The sequence below is a fragment of the Notolepis coatsorum genome (genome assembly GCF_963971535.1).
Source record: "Notolepis coatsorum genome assembly, chromosome: 11".
Lineage (NCBI taxonomy): Eukaryota > Metazoa > Chordata > Actinopteri > Aulopiformes > Paralepididae > Notolepis > Notolepis coatsorum.
The window spans coordinates 118,495,382-118,517,055 of record NC_140175.1 but is presented as its reverse complement, the minus strand read 5'-3'; positions in this window follow the sequence as shown (position 1 = coordinate 118,517,055).

The window sequence follows — 21,674 nt, the reverse complement described above, 5'->3', positions numbered from 1 at the left end:
ACTTCCGTCCGTGCCTCAAACAGCGCACTGTCGAGTCTTGACTAGCAAAGTTTAGGCACATAACGCACATTGCTGCGGTTGAGTAGTAGACGTACCTACTTACTGGTCACGGGAGGCTTGAATAACGTTTGAATGATAATCCATTTTGTGAATACATTTGTTGAAACAGCTTTGTTGACCGATGGCTCCTGCTATCTTAACGTTAGCTAAAGCTAAAGGGCTACACTCTAACGTTACATAGCTTAATTAACGTGTATGTATAACATACCTGTGTAACGTTAAGCAGCTTGTGTTCCGCTGGGAAAGCATCACTGCATACACTTTGTTTAATCCAAACGTCCATTCGGAAACGTATTATGAAATGAGACGCTGTGCTTTTTTTATCGTTTCAATTCGGAAAGTTGATGCTCACATGCTATTTTGTTTATCCCGTCATTCAGCGAATAATAATGGCAGGGTGATGATCAGAGCCAATCAGAGGCAGATCTGGGCTGGTCTTTGCATAATGCATGTGTTATAGACAATCAAAGGCAGAGATTTAAAATAAATTTAACGCACATGGCCACGGGGGAAAAGACTCTAAACACACAGACAGACCTGCTGGGAGCACCAGTGCGACAAGGGTAAAACATCCAGTCGCACTGCACTGAGTTTGTCGCAAAATGCGGACTGATTCAGGACATTTGGCGCATGATTCGAGATAATGGGGCAACGAAATGCAATAGTCTCCTATGACCTCACATTGTGTCAACTTAGGCATTTATTGCGAGTTTGTTTTCTAACTGTTCCAGCTTCTTTTTTTGTGATGGAACCAGCTAGTGAGGAGATTTTCCCTGCCTGGGAACATTTTGATCCGATTTCTCATAATAAGGTTTGCACATAGTAATAACTAACTGAGCTGATCTCTCTAAGTATTCACATAGTAATAACTAACTGAGCTGATCTGACAGACGTTTCCCATGACGCAGTGCGCGTGCAGTAGCAGTTTGCTGCCAGCGTTGTCATGACAGTAACACTAATGCCATCACATCAGTTACCGCCCATTGATTCAAGCATTTGTAAACATGGCGAAACGCAAATACGACACAGACTACATTAAATATGGGTTTTCTTACATTGAGGACAAAAGAGAGGGACAAAAACCTCAGTATGTTGTGTGCAGTGAAGTGTTAGCACATGAAAGCGTGAAGCCATCAAAAATGAAACGCCATTTACCGTTAGCTAGATTCCGTTAGACAATGCCTCATGTATTAAACTAAAAGTGAATAGTTGACTGGGTCATTTTGTTTAAACAGTAACATTAGCTAGGTAGCTAACGTTAGCTCACAGAGGTCCCATGCACTAGACTAGAACAGACTGTTGCCGGAGCCTCTGTTGACACGGGTCTGGGAGGGGCAGGGGAGGAGGAGCCGTGCGCTGCAGCTCTGTGTGCCTGAGAGAGAACTCCACTAAGAATTGGATCATGTTTTCACGATCGGTTTTCACGATCGGCGAAAATAAAGCATTATCGGAATTCACCGATGTCTAGGCCTGCCACGATAACACATTTTGCTGGGCGATTAATTGCCCCCGAAAATATCGCGATAAGCGATATTATTGCGACCGGTTAGAGAATTTTTTTTTGGAGAAATTTATTTCCCAAAACTTTTATTTTGAAGCCCACCGCTCCGTCTTTTCCGGTGTTTAAGACTTTTATTTTGAAGCCCACCGACCGGACCGGAAGTATTGTTGTGATTATTTCAGGTACTTTTTGGGTACCAGAAAAGTCACGTGAAACACTGCAGACCACTGAATAGAGACGCGTCTCTAGGATTTCATAATCATTATGTTTGCAGCAGGCACAAGTGCAATAAACAAAGGATACAGTCACTGTGTATTCTGCCTCATTTATTGATTAAACAAAACCGACATCAACACAATTTGCCACCGAGCGGAGAGTTTAGTCTCGCAAAAAGATCGCTGACTTGTTAAGGCTTGTTGTTAGGTTAGGTGCTAATGTTGTGCTAGCGTTTTAGCATGGCTATCGTACATAGCGTGATCAATATAACTCGCTATTGATTGTTTGTATGAGTAACGTTAATGCTAGTAGAATAGACACAACGTGAGGTAATCACCATCCATTTTAAACCGGTTATTACCTAATGCTAACGTTAGCAAATAGACGCGACTGGTAACGTTACAGCTTGTTAGCCTAATGCTCGTTAACGTTAGCATAGACAGCCTAGCTAACGTTAACGCTTGTAGAATAGACACAATGAGAGGTAACGTTAGCGTTAGCAGAATAGACACGAGGGTCTCGTTAATGTTGTTATTGATTGATTGAAAACTGTGTTTACTCTGTTTGTATGAGTAACGTTAATGCTCCTGTGCTGTGCTCTGTAGTAAAGCCAGCGGCCCGCCTCCCAACACGGACAGTGACTGACAAGGGGCACTGGGTCCGCCTCATTAAAACAAACGCGCAAATAGCAATTAATCGCGCCCGTCAAAATCATTGCATTCATTTTAATTATCGCGGCAATTAATCGATTTATTGCTTATCGCGGCAGGCCTACCGATGTCATATTTATACTGAATATCGGCCGATGCCGATCGATCGGGGCATCCCTAGTTACAGCTATATTGGCCAACATTAGCCAGCCAGCTACTGCACCACAAACTGCCAGCCAGCTGGCCACCCCCAATCCAGCCAACCGTACAAAATACGGTCTCAGCCAAATCACATAGATTTGTACAGTTAGTTAGCTAGCCATTCCATTGCAAATTAATAGGTAGCGCCAGCCGGTATTATCTAGCTAGTAGCTAACGTTAGCCAACTAAGAACGATAGCTAGCTAGCCAACAGCTAGCCAACAGCTGCAAGCCGGCAACATATCAGCTGTTGATATAATGAGCCATCCGTAGATAGCCAGCTAGATAACAAGACAACGCCTCATGTAAATTCAATAGTTTACTGGGCCATTTTTGTTGAATGGTTCAGTGATGTTGAAAGGAGAGCTGTCAAGGCTCTGCACTTGGGAGCGAGTGAGAGGATTTTGTGTTGACAAGACAGGTCGGGGAGGGGGGCAATGCCCCAGCAGCGCGTGTGCTCGTTTGTCGTGTGTGCGCGTTTGTCAACAAGGAGAGAAGCTGTAGGAGAGAAGACCGTGATGTACGTGCATCCAAGCTGACTTGCTATTTTTTAAGAAACGTCTTTTTTTTTTTTTTTTTTCACAAACATTTCTGTGCGCGACAGATTTCAGATGTGCGCGGGAGCATTTGGACATGTGCGCGCGCACAGACGCACCTTAGAGGGAACATTGGTTGGGTGGGGAATTTTTTATTTTGCCATTTACCAGGGCCCGTTTCTAATTGCAGCCACCCGTAGGTGCTCTTTGAGAGCGGTTTTGAAGGAGGGTAGGGATTCACATTATTTTACGGCTGTGGGTAGGGCGTTCCACATTATTGTGGTGGCCTAGTTGCAAAACGTGTTTAGTCCCTTGTTTGAGCCGAATCTGGGTTGGACGTAGAGCTGCCGCGGTATCGGTATTACCGCGGTATCGCTGTTACATCATGCCCACCGCAGCGTTGGGCTGAATACCGGCATCACAGCTGTTTTTTATTATATTATTATTATTATTACGCTCTCGTTGGGCTTGCGGCTCTGCAGATATACCCTACTTCTCTGTCGAGATTCCAAGCGACCCTATTGGGTACCAGAAAAGTCACATGAAACACTGCAGACCACTGATTGGTCAGAAGAGATACGCGTCACATGCTTGGAGCATCTTGCAGTGCGTTTACTTCCTGAATCTCAGCCATCACAACACGGCTAATAGTACGTTAGCTCCCACCGGAGACCCGAGTGGATTACCGACGCCGTCGCTCCTCAGGGAACGAGGCATAATGATTTTACTGCAACGAAATGTTATAATAAAAGCCCTTCGTTCTATACACTTGTCTGATTGAAAACTTTATTAACAGACCGCAGAATGGGTACAACTCGGCACGCTCTGAGCAAAGAAAGGAACTTAGATATTAATTGAGTAACGCTTGCCTTGCTATGTGGTCCGGTAAATACGAACGTGTAACTATACTAACGTTAATGCCACAAATCGAATGCCTTTGTAATCATAAGTAGTAACGTTATAATAATAAGAAGAAAGGGTCGGGGGGGTAACCGGCGGGCGCGACACCGAGGGGAGACTTCGAATCCGTGTTTCACTTTTAATAACGAATGCGTGCATGCCGAATCCCAAACAATATTCATGCTGCAAAGTCATCCTCTAAAGATAGACATTTAGACTAGAGGCAGGCTATATGCTATATAAAGAGTAGACTACAAAAAAAATGCATTCAAACTTTTTTTTTTTGTGTGTGTGCGGTAATACCGCGGCGGTAGGAAATATATTGCAAATGTGTGCGGTAAGGAAAACATCATTACCGCGGCAGCTCTAGTTGGACGTGATTTGTGGAACTCCCTCTGGTGTTGTGGTCATGAACTTCACTGACCTAGTTACTCAGCTGATATAGTTGTACCCTTCCTGCTGTCTTGTAGTACAAAACTTGTAAGTCCCTTTGGATAAAAGAGTCAGCTAAATGACTAAATGTAAAAATGTACATGGGTATCTTTGTGGTGTAGTGTATCTTGTAGACCAGGCCGATTGCAAGTTGCTGTACTCTGTCGTCTACTCTAAGCCATCCTAGATTGTCAAAATGGGCAGGGGTAAGGTGGGTTTTTAGGAGTGAGGCCAAGCAGTAGCCTGACCAGTTTGTTTTGTGATGTTTGGAGCCTTGTTTTTAGGGCCTTTTGTGGTGCTTTGGTACCATGAGGACGTGCAAGCATAGTCGTAGAAACCTTGAATGAGTGATCCTGTTAGTCTTCAAGGTATTCTTATTTACCAGAGAGGAGATCCTGTACAAAAATCGTGTTTGTTGGTTGCCATTTTGTCACAGGAAAGATTTGCCTCTAGGATGGAACCCAGGTAGGTAATTTCATCTTTCCTTGTGACAATATTGTCACCCACTGTATAGGGATGCCCCCCGGACCCCGGTTCTAAACGGGAACCGGTACTAAATTAGAAAAAACGGAGTATTGATAAGCTCCGACGTTATCGGTACTGCTATAGATACTCTATAATAAGATAATTATTATTATTATGAGTTTTCTTTTGAGGAATTTAAACGTTGCGAACTATCTCTCCTCTCTCTGTCTGCCATTATTACACACACTCGTCGCGAGCCACTCACACATACGGGTACTTAAGGGAGGTGCCTGTCCGTGGCTCCGTGCTGCTGAAGCTGCGCGCTGCACACAGACAGCTCTGCATGCGCTCGTCATGGCGGAGAGAGCGAAGCGCTCGAAAGTATGGGTATACTTTACGAGAGTCGATGCCGACAACGCACGTTGCCACAAGTGCAAAAAAACATTTGGCAGTAAGGGTGGCAATACGAGCAATTTATCAAAACATCTGTTGGCAAAACATAATATTAGTGTGCAGAAATGCACAGTTTTTGACTGCTTTGCTCACCACGTCCACTGCAGGTAAGCCAAGATATGGAGTTAGCTAGGCTAATAACGAATTATTACGAATAGGCTACAAATATATTTGAAAGATGACAACTTTTTATAGATCATCAGGCTGAGGCTGCAGCCACCATGTCCCAGCCCACCCCTCCTCCCTCTACCACCACCGGTCTCAGCCAAGCCCAAAGTCCCTTCACCCTAGCAGCTAGAGGAAGGATGACAGAGGATAGGGTGAAATAGTGTCACAGCCTCTACTAATAAAATGGAGTATTGAACCGTTTTTAACAGCTGGGTATTGGGTGGGACATTCTGATTCAAGTACTTTCTAAATAATATAGAAAGTCCCAAAATAGTTACATTATCTGACTGCTTGTATTTATTGATCAAAAAGTAGCCATGTGCAGTAATATCTAATATAGTTATATAAAAGAATAATAAAGCAATGTCGATTATGTATTATTTTTTTACTAATTCAAAAATAATAATTTACTAGTAAACTAACCTACACTGTAACACGCAACACTTTGATGAACATTGTTACTCAGCTGATAAGAGTTGTGCCCTTCCTGATGACTTGTCGTACAGAACTTGTAAGTCGCTTTGGATAAAAGAGTCAGCTAAATGTAAATGTATCTGGAGAAATGTAATCTTTTATTGTGAAGAAAATTACGTTGCTGCAGTTGACCATGGAGATGGTAAAGTACTATAAATGTAAAACATTTGGCATTTTTTACAATTAAGGTGGGATTGTACAACTTCAAGGCTCCTTTCGAGTGCCGCTGCTGCAAGGAGGAGCAATAAGAGGAAAACAAAGTAAACATAATTGTACTTACAGATGTTGTGGTGTCCAGTCTGCTGTCTGTTTCCACAAGAAGAAGGTTTTGATCCAGATGTTTTGAGTAGAAAGCCTCGGTCCAGTAGAGTTCCGACACAGAGACTTCACACTGTAAACACACAAAGCATTTGTTGAATAATCAGGGCTCCAGACTAACTTTTTACATTGGTTGCACCAGTGCGCCTAACTTTTTGATTTAGGTGCACCGTGCACCAGCTCATAATTTAGGTGCACCCAAACATTTTCACTGCGCCTTTTGCCGCTGCAATAATACATTTTAAACGTTACCTTTACCATTACCTTTGTCGTCTACTCTAAGCCATCCTAGATTGTCAAAATGGGCAGGGGTAAGGTGGGTTTTTAGGAGTGAGGCCAAGCAGTAGCCTGACCAGTTTGTTTTGTGATGTTTGGAGCCTTGTTTTTAGGGCCTTTGAGGTGCTTTGGTACCATGAGGACGTGCAAGCATAGTCGTAGAAACCTTGAATGAGTGATCCTGTTAGTCTTCAAGGTATTCTTATTTACCAGAGAGGAGATCCTGTACAAAAATCGTGTTTGTTGGTTGCCATTTTGTCACAGGAAAGATTTGCCTCTAGGATGGAACCCAGGTAGGTAATTTCATCTTTCCTTGTGACAATATTGTCACCCACTGTATAGGGATGCCCCCCGGACCCCGGTTCTAAACGGGAACCGGTACTAAATTAGAAAAAAACGAAGTATTGATAAGCTCCGACGTTATCGGTACTGCTATAGATACTCTAGAAATTATTATTATTATGAGTTTTCTTTTGAGGAATTTAAACGTTGCGAACTATCTCTCCTCTCTGTCTCTGCACGAGAAGCGAGGCGCAGCGAGCCATTATTACACACACTCGTCGCGAGCCACTCACACATACGGGTACTTAAGGGAGGTGCCTGTCCGTGGCTCCGTGCTGCTGAAGCGGCGCGCTGCACACAGACAGCTCTGCATGCGCTCGTCATGGCGGAGAGAGCGAAGCGCTCGAAAGTATGGGGATACTTTACGAGAGTCGATGCCGACAACGCACGTTGCCACAAGTGCAAAAAAACATTTGGCAGTAAGGGTGGCAATACGAGCAATTTATCAAAACATCTGTTGGCAAAACATAATATTAGTGTGCAGAAATGCAGTTTTTGACTGCTTTGCTCACCACGTCCACTGCAGGTAAGCCAAGATATGGAGTTAGCTAGGCTAATAACGAATTATTACGAATAGGCTACAAATATATTTGAAAGATGACAACTTTTTATAGATATTCAGGCTGAGGCTGCAGCCACCATGTCCCAGCCCACCCCTCCTCCCTCTACCACCACCGGTCTCAGCCAAGCCCAAAGTCCCTTCACCCTAGCAGCTAGAGGAAGGATGACAGAGGATAGGGTGAAATAGTGTCACAGCCTCTACTAATAAAATGGAGTATTGAACCGTTTTTAACAGCTGGGTATTGGGTGGGACATTCTGATTCAAGTACTTTCTAAATAATATAGAAAGTCCCAAAATAGTTAATTTATCTGACTGCTTGTATTTATTGATCAAAAAGTAGCCATGTGCAGTAATATCTAATATAGTTATATAAAAGAATAATAAAGCAATGTCGATTATGTTTTTTTTTTTTTTTTTTTTTTATTTTTACTAATTCAAAAATAATAATTTACTAGTAAACTAACCTACACTGTAACACGCAACACTTTGATGAACATTGTTACTCAGCTGATAAGAGTTGTGCCCTTCCTGATGACTTGTCGTACAGAACTAGTAAGTCGCTTTGGATAAAAGCGTCAGCTAAATGTAAATGTATCTGGAGAAATGTAATCTTTTATTGTGAAAATAATTACGTCGCTGCAGTTGACCATGGAGATGGTAAAGTACTATAAATGTAAAACATTTGGCATTTTTACAATTAAGGTGGGATTGTACAACTTCAAGGCTCCTTTCGAGTGCCGCTGCTGCAAGGAGGAGCAATAAGAGGAAAACAAAGTAAACATAATTGTACTTACAGATGTTGTGGTGTCCAGTCTGCTGTCTGTTTCCACAAGAAGAAGGCTTTGATCCAGATGTTTTGAGTAGAAAGCCTTGGTCCAGTAGAGTTCCGTCACAGAGACTTCACACTGTAAACACACAAAGCATTTGTTGAATAATCAGGGCTCCAGACTAACTTTTTACATTGGTTGCACCCAGGGAACAAACTTAACTTTTTGACTTACCAGCCATTTGGCTGGTAGATTTTAAAAACTACCAGCCATCCAGATTTTTTACCAGCCACAAATCCAATTAGTATTTATATTGTAACGTTTGGCCACTTTAAATCATTGAACAGAGAAAGAGAGAGGTAGATAGATAGATAGATAGATAGATAGATAGATAGATAGATAGATAGATAGATAGATAGATAGAGAAGGCAGGCCTGAAAACCTACCTGTTCAAAAAGGCCTTTGACTGTTTTAATTTTATTGCGCTTTTGTTTTTAAATTGTCCGTTTATACTATGTTTTAATTAACTATGTTCTATTTTTATCTTATTTTTATTCTGTATTTTATTTTATTTTATTTGTTTTACTAATAACTATTTTATTTCTATTTTTTTAAACTGTTTTAACCATGTAGTGTAGCACTTTGGGATCCCAGTGAACAAAAAGTGCATTACAAATCCAATCTATTATTATTATTATTATTATGTGTGGCTGCCGCCCTGGCGGACATCTGTGCTCTACTGAATGCACCTTTCTAGTCTAGAGAGAGAGCGCTCACCGCTCACCTTGAATCGAGCGCTCCCCAGATCGCTCGGCAGATTTTTTTCTTTTTTTTGGAGCATGGTGTAAATTAGCTCAAACTACAACAGTCTACACCCCATGGGCCCCTTAACAATTGTTTGTATTGAGCCGCATTGTAATTGCACCCATTCTGCAATGTTAATAAATAACGTTGTTTATCCATTCACTAGCTCTATTAACACTTTGATCGCCATGGGCTAAATTCATAATTTACCATCCCTCGCTATAACTTTTTAAATTCTATTGCTAAATTGCCATTATTATGGCCCATTCAATGTCATGTATTGTTCAGGGTGTAGCAACGTTAAACTTTTTCATTCACATATTCATACTAAAATATGGTCTAAAGTATAAGTATGTTTTTATCGTTTTCTGCAGCTTTCTCCAGAACTTGATTTATAGCTCCAAATGCATTATATTGATGATGAAATACAGTTTGATAGCAATCGGCGCGAGATAAAAAATTTCAACTGGACGTGGTTCTAGAAGTTTCTACGTATCATCTGATGATGACTGGATGGGCGGGGGATCGTTTATAATTCCGTGGGCAGCGTTAGATGATTCATCCAGAGTGGGTCATATGTTCATCATAGCAGTTTATATGGAACACGTTAGAATATAACGCTGAATCTTACCGTGGCTTCCTCGCGCTGCTGGCAGATGAGCGTGGAACAGAATTTTTTCTATTATGGGATGGAGAAATGCCCGATCCATTTCCAGGTTGTATAATAGTATATACGTCCAAATCATGTTGTTTTTTCGAGTTATTTGCACCGATCGATCTTCACTGTGTCAAGACGGAGTCTCTCTAACGATAGCGAGTGCCCAGACCACATATGGATGAGCACTTCCGGTTCAAAGGGTCATTTTCGGTTGGCGATCTGCCGATCGGCCACCAGATGGCGCTCTTGAACCGCTAGAGAGTTGAGTGGAGCTTTGCAGTGTGTCTCAGGGCTCCGGAGGGGAAATATGATTTCGATTTACAGATTTTTGAAATATTGACATCAAAGGCGAGTTACGCCGTCTTCGGCAGAATTAGCATGGCTAGGAATGACGTCTTAACTCGTCATCGGCGATCATAGTGTTAAGCGATGATAGCTAGCCTAGCCACAATGCTATGGTCGCTGCCATTAACGTTAGCATGTAAGCTAACGACAACAACAATGGCGTCAAAACTTTTTGACAAAGCCTGAACAGGATATCACATTGGTTGAAAATGGCCTTCATGTTTGTACATCGCCATCTGTTGCTTTGGCATTGTACTACATGTATAGTATATTACATCAGTGTTAAACCACTGTGAGCGGATTGGAGGAGAAGCGGTAGATGCAGTGTATTTTGTTAGCCGCCAGGTGGCGGTCAGACCTTAAATTCTAATCGCCAAAGAATAAATCTACAAGCCAGTGGCGCTGGGCGTGTAACTATTTTGTACCCTGGTTGCACCAGTGTGCCTAACTTTTTCATTTAGGTGCACCAGCTCATAATTTAGGTGCACCCAAAAATGTCCACTGCACCTTTTGCCGCTGCAATAATACATTTTAAGCGTTACCTTTACCATTACCTTTGTCAGTTTCCATACACATTAGTCATTTCTTAAGATGTTATGTAAATTATTGTAAAAAATAACATTGTATTACAGTTAGCTCGCAAAGTCCAATCCTTCACATTTTTATGTCTATTTTAACACATTCAGCTCAGCTCCAGTTAGAGCTGTCCCCAAGCCTGTTTTTGGGATTCGAACATTCGCAAGGGTTTTTCTAACGGATGTTCGAACCATCGTTTTTAATCATGCAAACAATTTGCTCCTAAATAGGGAGGTGTAGTCTGATGTCACTTTGGACCGCCTGCGAGGTCCACCCATATAGGGATTTATCTTTGGGAAAATGGATTATCGGCTATTGTAACAATTCTACCTCATGAACATTTGGAACGCTTTCCATTTTTGCACAAAATGAGTTCCCTTCTATCACTAACTATTTGTTAAGCATTTTTGGTTGAAATAAAATTCAGCGTTTTTTTTTTTTTTTTACAATTAATTGCGAATATTTATGTTGAGCTATAGATTGTGGAAGAATACGCACAGAAACGTACACCATGCCAATGTTGATGCTTTATTTGTTTTAAACAAGACGATTTAGAAATGGGCAATGGGCTTTTTTGTGTTTTCAAGATGGTGGGCCGGCCGGAAACAGCAATCATGTAACCACTACACCTCCCTATACCAATAGTCTTTCGGGTATTTTATTTTGAAAAATAGCCACTTCCGTCCGTGCCTCAACCCAGCGTACTGTCGAGTCTTGACTAGCAAAGTTTAGGCACATAACGCACATTGCTGCGGTTGAGTAGTAGACGTACGGACTTACTGGTAACGGGAGGCTTGAATAACGTTTGAATGATAATCCATTTTGTGAATACATTTGTTGAAACAGCTTTGTTGACCGATGGCTCCTGCTATCTTAACGTTAGCTAAAGCTAAAGGGCTACACTCTAACGCTACATAGCTTAATTAACGTGTATGTATAACATACCTGTGTAACGTTAAGCAGCTTGTGTTCCGCTGGGAAAGCATCACTGCATACACTTTGTTTAATCCAAACGTCCATTCGGAAACGTTGTATTATGAAATGAGACGCTGTGCTTTTTTTATCGTTTCAATTCGGAAAGTTGCTGCTCACATGGCTTTTTTGTTTATCCCATCATTCAGCGAACAATAATGGCAGGGTGATGATCAGAGCCAATCAGAGGCAGATCTGGGCTGGTCTTTGCATAATGCACGTGTTATAGCCAATCAAAGGCAGAGAATTAAATTGTTTTGAACGCACAGGGGAAAAGACGCTAAACACACACACAGACCTGCTGGGAGCACCAGTGCGACAAGGGAAAACATCCAGTCGCACTGCACTGAGTTCTGGTCGCAAAATGCGACCCAAACAGTCGCACCCTGGAGCGCTGATAATCCAGGACTTTATGTGAAGTGTATCGAGGCCCGTGTTGATGACGTGTGGTGACGTTGAACCTCACGCGCCGGTCGTACCATGTGACTGATTCAGGACATTTGGCGCATGATTCGAGATAATGGGGCAACGAAACACAATAGTCTCCTATGACCTCACATTGGGCCTCATTCAACAATAATCTTATTATTTTTCTTATATTCTTGCTTACCCGTCTGTTAAGAGAACAATAAGAAAAGCCACCGCCACAATTCATCAAGCCGTTCTTAAAGTCTAAATCTGTTCTTACCCAGGTTTTTTGAATGGTGAATCCCACTCATTCTAAACTGGACGCGCGTTCTCGCACAAGTCATTTGCATACAGAGACACGCCTCGCAGGCTCATTATAATACGAGAGCCGTGGGTCTGCATCGGATCCCCCGGCCGTATTCAAGCGCTGGAGTGCTTTGCGATGGATCCAAATTAGATAGGAATTAAATGTATTGTCATCATACAGCACCTATAGCTATATAGTGGAATATAGTGTATTAATATAATAGTAGTTGGCTAGTTGCGCGCTTCTGCTCACCTCCCGCAGTGTGCGCATACACGTACTGTATACAGTACGTGCAAAATGAATCGTTCCAGCAAAGTACTGTAGGCTTTGTCAATACTGAACGACTTTGCGTTGTCAAGAGCCAATTGCACAGGTTGCCACTCATCTGGCTCTGCAAATAGATCTAGAGTCTGAATATCTCCGCATATATAGCCTGATGACTGGCAGTGTGCATAGTACAGTGCATGCTCCAAGTCAAACTGGATGACACATCTCTCTCAAAATCCATTCTGAGACGGAACGCAGTGCCCGCGATTAGAGCTGCCGCGATTACCGCGGTATCGCTGTTACATCACGGCCACCGCAGAGTAGGCTGAATACCGCATCACCGCTGTCTTTTATAATAATAATAATAATAAAGTACCCTCCTCTCGTTGGGCTTGCGGCTCTGCAGATATACCCTACTCCTCTATCGAGGTTCCAAGCGACCCTATTGGGTACCAGAAAAGTCACGTGAAACATTGCAGACCACTAATTGGTCAGAAGAGAGACGCGTCACACGTTGGAGGCGTCCTGCAGTTTTTTACGTCCCGAATGTCAGCCATTGATCAGAGCTCAACACAATACGGCTAATAACGTTAGTGTAACTGAGGGGTACAATTCCCTGACTGTATTGATAAGTATGGTATCATTAAACCACTACCGCTTTATGTACTTTAATTACTGGCCATACAGTACACGATATATGAATATGATGAACACTTCCCACAATGAAATCGGTTCCAAACAAAGGTATAATCAAGTATTTAATGGAGCAAAAGGTACATAGGATACTTTACATTATTCTTTGAATGCACTTGTAAGGCAAAGGAATGTGCGTAGGCAAATCAACAACGAATGTCCATTCTCTGGTTACGCAGGAGGTAATTATACAACCTGAATCTTAGGGAATTATATCTATGGTACACTAGTAATATAGCGGAGATACTGGAAGGGGTTCCCCCTGGTTGTAAGCCAGCAGGGGTAGAAGATCTGTCGGTAGTAGAACGTCTGGTCAACGATGACTAAGGAGACTCCAGGTACAGGAGCCGGTGCAATAGCCTCTTGATCCACAGACGAATACAGCTGTTCTCCGTAGACTGTAGCTCCACAGTGAAGAAAGCTAGTCGGCCTCAGGCTCTCTGAGGCGCCGACTCGACTTGACTCCTCGCGGGGTAAATCCAACACGTGCAGGCGTCGGCGATTATCCGCTCCATAAATCACAGGACCAAAGCAAATATATTCCAGCCGCAAAGGGCTATGTAGTCGTCGGGTAGATTAATCCAGTGTACATGTCCATACGGTTCTCGTCTAGGTCTCCTCGGGTGAAAGCGCCATGTGGTCAGCCCAGCCTGGATAAGAACTCTAGCTAATACGAGGAAGCGTTGGAGATGCTGGTCACTGTAGAACTTTAACCGCACGATACACTATACACAAATAGACTATTAATGACTTAATAGAAATATGTCGCACTCGACGGTATAGCGCCAAACTCTGACAATTCAGTTATTAATTCGCACGCGGTCTCAATGCTCTATTGTGGGCCAAACAGGCCATACTTCACCGCACGTTGTATCGTGGGTGAGGCTTCAACTTATCGGGTAACATACTAAGGCTAAGAAGGGGCTTCTATATTCACCTGCGCCGTATTTATACGCACGGTGAACAAACTAGTACCAATCTCATTTCTGTCGCGTATCCCTGGGCAAGGCCGGGCATGTCCAGACACGTCTTGACGGTGACTTTGAACCTGACTCCGGAGGCCGGTCCCTGGCGCCGGTGGACCGCTGTCCAATAGGAGAATGAACTATTATGGTCTGGGCTAAAGGGATATTCCGTGTATATGTACAAGGAATATACAAGGGATATCAAACGATATACAAATACTATGCAATATATATATCAATAAATAAATATATATATTCGGTTTAATCTGATCCTTTGTAACAGCCGCCCCCTAATTAGTCCCACCTAATTAGCTAAGCAGAGACAGATTAACCGCACTGTCCACTACTCAATGTCTGTTGTGAGGGGTCGGTCAGTTCACAAAGTCATGGGGTCATGGTCGTCATCGATAGTATCGGGGAGCCTTGGCAGTTCTATTAGCCTCGCCACGGGTCGGGTGTAGATCCGCCCTTGGACGAGCACTTCGGCTGCTCGGACCTTTCCGTCGGCACCGGTGATCACTTTGCTTACGCGGCCAGCCGGCCACATAGCTCGGGGTAGTGACTGGTCGATAATCATGACGACTGTTCCTTCTGTCAAATTGTCTCTCTCTTTCACCCATTTCTGGCGGGTCTGTAGAGACGGTAGATAGTGGAGTAGGAAGCTGTTCCAAAACTTGTCAGCCAATACTTGACTGTACCTCCACATTCTTCGGCCGTTCGCTTCTTCAGGCCTGTACATTGTCTGTGGTAGCGCGGGGTCCAGCCGCCCCATCAAGAGTGTGTTGGGGGTGACTGGGTCGACATCTGCTACATCACTTGAGACGTAACCGAGGGGCTTTGAGTTCAATACTCCCTCGATCTCCGTGAGGACTGTCATTAGGACTTCTTCCGCCGCGGTCTGGGCCCCAAGCACGGCGTACAGGGCTGTCTTTATTGAACGTACTTCTCGTTCCCAAGTTCCACCGAAGTGAGGTGCGTTCGGGGGATTAAACTGGAAGTCAATCTGGTATGGAGCGAGGTGGGTCTTAAGTTCTGGGCCCATAGCTTGGAAGCTCTCTCTCAGCTCCCTTTCTCCGCCTTTGAAGTTTGTCCCGTGATCAGACAATAATATAGACGGTTTACCTTTCCACGATGTGAATCTTCGGAAGGCCATAAGGAATGAGTCTGTGCTAGGGGTGCACCGATATATCGGTCGGGTATCGGTATCGGCCGATAAGTGCCTTGTTGACTGCTATCGGCCTATCGGCCGATAAGCTCAAATGTGCCGATAGCAGTCGCCGATAACTAACCATCCATTTGTGTAGCGTCAAGACAAAAAAAAAATTCACTCGCGACCTACCTGCACAACGCCCGCCGTCCGCCCCACACACACACAAGCTACTGCATCAAAGTTACTATTTATGATTAACAAGGCATTCGTTTTGTGGCATTAACGTTATATAGTTAGTGTTACACGGACAATAACATCAGCATATTATTATTACCCATAGCAGCAAGGCATTACTCCGAGTCCGTTCATAGCCGGGAGGCAGACGACTAACGTTACTGGTGAAAATGTGATTTACGTTGGAATACTCCTTTGCCAACTTGCTGTACTTTGCTTGCAGGTCTGCAGCCATTATTACTGGATTAAGAATAGCCCCAACTTTAGCCAACGTAACGTTATGGCTAAACCTTTAACATTAGTTAACCCTAGCTTTCGGTTAGCTGTTCAATGTTAATAACACAACCAAGCGAATCCATCAGAGCTCCCCATCAACACCGCTCTGTCGGGAGGATGGCATTTAAGAAAGTATCTGCTGTTAAAATGACACAAACATTCGTTTTGTGGCATTAACGTTATTATAGTTAGTTACACGTTCAATTACATCAGCATAGTATTTACCCGAAGATAGCAAGCAAGCCGTGCATAGCTCGGTTACATTCCGTTGCTCATTCCGTACCCAACTACACATTCTGCAATCTGTTAATAAAGTTTTCAACCAGACAAATGTATAGAAAGGCTTTGTTTTATTATAACATTTGTTGCAGTAAAATCATTGTGTCTCGTTTGGCCATCCTGTGGAGCGCGCTGGTCGGCGGGCACTGCCGGGCAGCTAACTTATTAGCTTGTTGTGGTTCTGAGTTTGACTCGCATTCTCACAAGCAGATCAATGGCGGCATGCCCCGAAGTAGAAAAATGAATATTCGCTTGGTGGTAAGCAGGAGGTGGGTGCTAGCGGTGTGGCGTAATTGGCCGAATCGACTGTCAATCAAAATGGTTCCATTGCATTGGTTGAAAGCTCTGGTTGAGAGAATAGTATCCCGCTGCAGGCCGCCAGAATGGTTCCATTGCATTGGTTGAAAGCTCTGGTTGAGAAAATAGTATCCCTCTGCAGGCCGCCAGACGATACTGGGAGAGGGATCAGTGATACCATAAACATATTTCTTGATGTTTCCTTTTTTAAGTAAGTAAAGAGGCCTACAAATACAAACACACATACAAATATACAGTAGTTTCATTAAAAAAATTTAAAAAAAAATTTAAAAAAAAATTTAAAAAAATTTAAAATACTTATTTTTTGCCACAATTATCGGTATCGGTATCGGTATCGGCCGATTGTGTTAGTTGAACAATCGGTATCGGTATCGGTGGCCAATTTTCATATCGGTGCACCCCTAGTCTGTGCTCATGGTTGGAAGGAGTTCTATATGCATCGCTTGGGTGGTCATGCATTTGAATACAATACCCCACCGCTTCTCGGTTCCTCTTCCTTTCTTTATATACAGCGGGCCGAAACAGTCCATACCGGTGGAGTGAAAAGGCTTGTCGCCGAGTCGGAGGCGACAGGGAGGTAGGTCAGCCATCCGGGGTATACTGGGCTGCGCTCGCCACTTACGACAGTCTAGACAGGTTCGCTGGAAGCGCCGCACTGCTTCTCTCCCTTGCAGTATCCAATAACGACGTCTGATCTCCGCGAAGACTCTCTCTGCCCCGGCGTGATGCACATCCTCGTCGTATTTCTTTATGATTAGCTCTGTGACCTTGTGTCGGCTGTTTAAGACTATCGGGTACTTGACGTCATCCGGTAAGTCTGGAGCTCTCCGCAGACGACCACCCACTCTGATGAGACCATGGGCGTCGCTCTCGGGGGCTAGGTGGAGCAGTCTGCTGTCTGATGGGACGGGCTTTGCTCCCTGTTGACAGTCTAGCTCATCGGGGAACGAGTCTCTCTGGGCTCGTTGTAGTAGAAGAAGTTCCGCTTCTTCGTAGTCAGCTGCAGTAATGTCAGTAGTGAGCTGAACCTCTGGGTGGTGCCACAGGAATGTCTTTAGCTGCGCACTCTCTAGGGTGAGGCAATCGTCTATGTCGGGGTCTGTGGAGACGAGTGTGTTCAATCCACAGAACATAGATTTCTTGTTTTCTGCCTCCTCTTTACTCGCTTCCCGTGGGGTGGGTGTAGGCCACTCTTCCTCCGGGAGCTTGAGGAACTCTGGCCCGTCACTGTATAGGTTGTGACGGGTGAGGTCATCCAGGGACATTCCCCGGGTGATGACGTCAGCTGGGTTGTGTTTTGTGTCCACATACCTCCAGCTTGCTACTTCTGTTAAATCTTGAATCTCTGTGACTCTGACTCCCACGAAGACCTTGTATCTGCATGAATCAGACCGGATCCATGTGAGTACTGTCGTGGAGTCTGACCACAAGATTGTTCTTTGCACCGGAATGGTGAGTTCACGTTGGATTAACGTGGCGAGTTGCGCTCCTGCTAGGGCTGCGCAGAGCTCTAGACGCGGGATAGATTGCTGCTTTCGTGGGGCTATTCTTGAGCGAGCCAGGATGAAAGCAGTATGTATTTCTCCTCCCTCCTCTCGGGCACGCAAGTAGGCCACCGAACCGTAGGCTACTTCGGAGGCGTCGCTGAAGACGTGCAGGTCCATCTGGCACGTCTCCGGCCTCACTGTGGGTGGGAAGTAGCTGCGGCGTATGTTGACACCTGGGAGTGAGCTGAGTTCCGTCTCCCACTCTCTCCATGTGGATGCAAGGTGTTCGGGTATGGGGTCGTCCCAGCCCTGGTCCTTGTCCCATAACGCTCTTACAATCATCTTTGCCCTGGTGGTGTAAGGTAGAATACATCCCAACGGGTCATATTGTCTGGCGAGTGTTCTGTATACACTCCGTCTGGTGGTCGGTAGTGCAGTCGACCTTCCCTGCTCCTTGGTCAGGGGTGTGTGTTTATAATGGAGCGAGTCTGTTTTGAAGCGCCAGACTAGTCCTAATGTCATTTCTTGGGCTTCTCCTGGGATGGTCGCCATCCAGGTCTCGCTGCTTGCTGCCTTGTCCTCGGGGGAGAGGCTGCGCAATACTTGCGGGTCGCTGCTGGCCCACTGCCTGAGATCAAAGCCGCCTTTGATCAGGGAGGCGCGGAGCTTGAGTAGAAGGGCCTCGGCTTCTTCTGGCGTCGAGACGCTTTGCAGACAGTTGTCCACGTAGAAACTATTTCCTACACTTTGTCGGACCTCTTCATCAGCTGCTGGGTCCTCTGCGGCGTGTTTTTGCAGTGCAAACGTAGCACAGCATGGGCTGCATGTGGTTCCGAAAGGGAGGACTTCCCATTGATAGATGGCTGGTTGCTCATCCCCGATCCTCTCTCTCCATAGGAACCGCAGCAGGGGCTTGTCCTCTGGGGAGAGGCTGCGCAATACTGGGGGGTCGCTGCTGGCCTGCTGCCGGAGATCAAAGCCGTCTTTGATCAGGGAGGCGCGGAGCAGCGCACGACGTCGCCAGTCAATTTTCTTTATGTGTCCCGCTGTGATTCGCTTGTCAATCTCAGCGCGGTACACCGTCTCTTGAGCGGGGTCTCTGGCTAGGCGCCGCTCTGTGTTCAATAGATACCGCTCCGTCGCTTCTTTTGGGGCGTGGAAGGTAGGCATACCCTCTCGCCTCCGGAGTGGAGTTGCGTATCTCATCACTCCGTTGACTTTGACTCTCTTTGTCCCCTGCTCGAGGAGTGCTATAGCGTAAATGTCTTCCTTGGAACGAATGTCTTTCTTTTCGTTCTTAAAGGGCATTGTCTCTAGTGTCCATAGCCTCTCGACATGCTGTAGGAGGGTGGTGTCTTCTTCTGTCACTCTGGAGTGGAGGCAGTTAGTGGCTGCTGTTCGGTTAAGAGACTTAGCGAGGGGTCCTTGTAATGTCCATCCTAGGCGGGTCTCGACTGCTGCAGGACAGCCTCTGGGCCCTGTGTGGTCCCGGTCTATCGGGACTATGAGGTCTGCATGGTCGGAGCCTATCAGCAGGGTCGGGGTGGCACCGTCTATGAGCGGGATAGGTAGTTGACGCAGGTGCACATATTTATCCATCAGCTTGGCGATGGGGTAGGTGTACTGCGACAGGCCTATTTCTTGGCTGGTGAAAGCATTAGTAATCCTATACCGTCTCTCTGGCTGCCCGCTTGCTGCGATAGTGAAGGAGACATTCTCGCCCTTTATCGTCTTTAGATCTCTTCTTATTGTCCGAATCGTCATCTGGTTTTCGCTCCCCCGCAGCCCCAGCTGGGCCGCAGCGGACGCGAGGAGAAGGGTCTTCTCTGACCCGTCGTCAAGGACGGCGTAAGTGTCCATGACCTTGTCTTGGTAACTCAGTGTTACGCGGACCACCTTTAAGAGCACTCGGGCGCCCCCGCTGCTGGCGGGGTCAATGTACATAACACTTGCCTTTGTGCCGCTTGAGGGTGCAGGCTTTCTTCTGTTACTGTCGTGTAGGACATCTAGGTGGGCTCCGTCACACCGACTACACCTCTTCTTTAAGCGGCAATCGGCTGCCATGTGACTGCGCGCACATCGGTAACAGCGTCGGTTGGACTTTATCCATTGACCCACCTCGTCGGCGGTCATCTTCTTGAACGTGTCACATTGTGACAACCAGTGTTCTTTTTCGCAGTACGGGCACACCATCTTCCACTTCTCTTTCATCGAGGGGGTACTGTGGTTCTTGCTGCTCGGTACTGATTCTGATTGGTGCATGACGGTCACCAATCTTCGGCCATCGTTTGCTCTCCTAGGTCCCTCTCTGGAGCTTGGGGTGCTCCGCATGAACGTATCCAACCGTAGGCTGTTGACTTCTCTCGCCAGGAAGTCGGCTAGGTCTAGGAGGGATGGCTCGGGACCGTTAGGATCACGGTGGTCTCTTTGCCGCCTGAAGCGCTCTTGTCGGGCGGGCGGAAGCTTCTCTAAAATCCTCTCGACATTAGAGTTCGCGTACAGTTCGTGCATACCCTTTTCTCTTTGCGCCCCCAGCATCCCTACCAGGGATTGTACCTTGATAGACAGGTCATCTAGTGAGCGATTGTCTGTGGCTGGGGGTAGGCGGTAAATATGCCTTATCTCTTGTATTACGTAGTCCCATATGCGTCCATATCTTTGGTCGAGTGCTGCTAGAGCCGCTGTGTATGGGGTAGTAGAGGTGGCATAGGCCAGCGCTATATTGTGCGCTCGGGGCACCTTGAGGTGCTTCAGTAGGATAGCATACTTGTACGGTTCGTCAGCTACATCGGACATCATTGTCTCTAAGCACATTCGTAGCTCCGTGTACTGTGCTCTGTTCTCGTGGGTGAAGTCCGGAAACGTCGGTGTGCCTGGGCTGTACTGGACCTCCTGGTCCTGTGGAGTTCTGTGCTGCTGTCGGGCTCGACTCTCCTCCTCTCCCTCTTCTTCTTGCTCTGGCAGGTCCTCTAGATCCTGTAGTCGTCTATTTAGCCTCTCCGCGGTGTAGACCGTTTCTTCCTTGTAGCTGGTCCTCGCGTGGACCGGTCGGGGAAGGAGTTCGGAGGGGGGTATAGGCTCTCTCTGGTGGTCGGGCTCAGGGTCGCTTGATCGGGTAGGGGAGGGTGCCCTTGACCCGTGTCTTGACGAGGCCCTGGAACCCCGTGCGGAGGGAGGGGGTGTCGCCCTGGCGATCAGCTGCTCCATTATCTGCGCTTGTAATCGGTCGCGCTCGGCTTCGCGCTTGGTGAGAGCGAGGTCGCGCTCGGCTTCGCGCTTGGTGAGAGCGAGGTCGCGCTCCGCTTCTCTTTGGGCACCGGCAGCGGCGCGCTGGGCTTCGGCGGCGGCGCGCTCTGCTTCGGCCCGGTCTCTTACCATATTCTCTTCCGCCTGAAGGCGTCTAATCTCTAGACGTATACGATCTTCGTCGCTCCGTTGCTGCGCTTGAAGGCGTTCTCTTTCCATGGAAGAATGTTCGCGCTCACTAAGCGTCTGTGCTTGGAGTCGATCGCGCTCTGTTGAGGCTGCTAGGCTGGCGAGGAATGCCTGTGCCAGCATCTTGTCCGCCTCGCTGGGGGAAGACGCTGGTTGAGGTGATCCGCTCCTGGCAGTACT